We start from the raw sequence: 384 nt of genomic DNA on the forward strand, positions 1-384 counted from the left end.
ATGGTGAAACCCCCTTCGCCGTGTGTCACCATGCGAAGCTGAGACTGGATCTCTGCGATACGGAGGGAAGAAGGGGAAAAAATTAGTATTTTCTGGGATCTTCAGCTACGGAGAAGTGGTTTCTCCTAGAAGAAGCCCTCCTCATGTCTACGTTGTTCCTGTGTTGGCTTGTACCGCTGGTTTATCTCAAAACATCCCATGCATGCCCTAGGGGTGGGGCAGCAGCTCCTGCAAGCTGTAAGAAAGGCAGCAGCACTGCCATTCCCTATAGGAATGGTTTGGGATACCCTTGGCTTGAGTTTTTGCTGCATTTGATGATCTCCTTGGATTCAAATCTGCTCCTGCTCTGCAAACACGGAATGGTGTAGACCACCCAAGAGACAA

The sequence above is a fragment of the Eurypyga helias genome, unplaced genomic scaffold, assembly GCF_000690775.1.
Source record: "Eurypyga helias isolate BGI_N326 unplaced genomic scaffold, ASM69077v1 scaffold37624, whole genome shotgun sequence".
NCBI lineage: Eukaryota > Metazoa > Chordata > Aves > Eurypygiformes > Eurypygidae > Eurypyga > Eurypyga helias.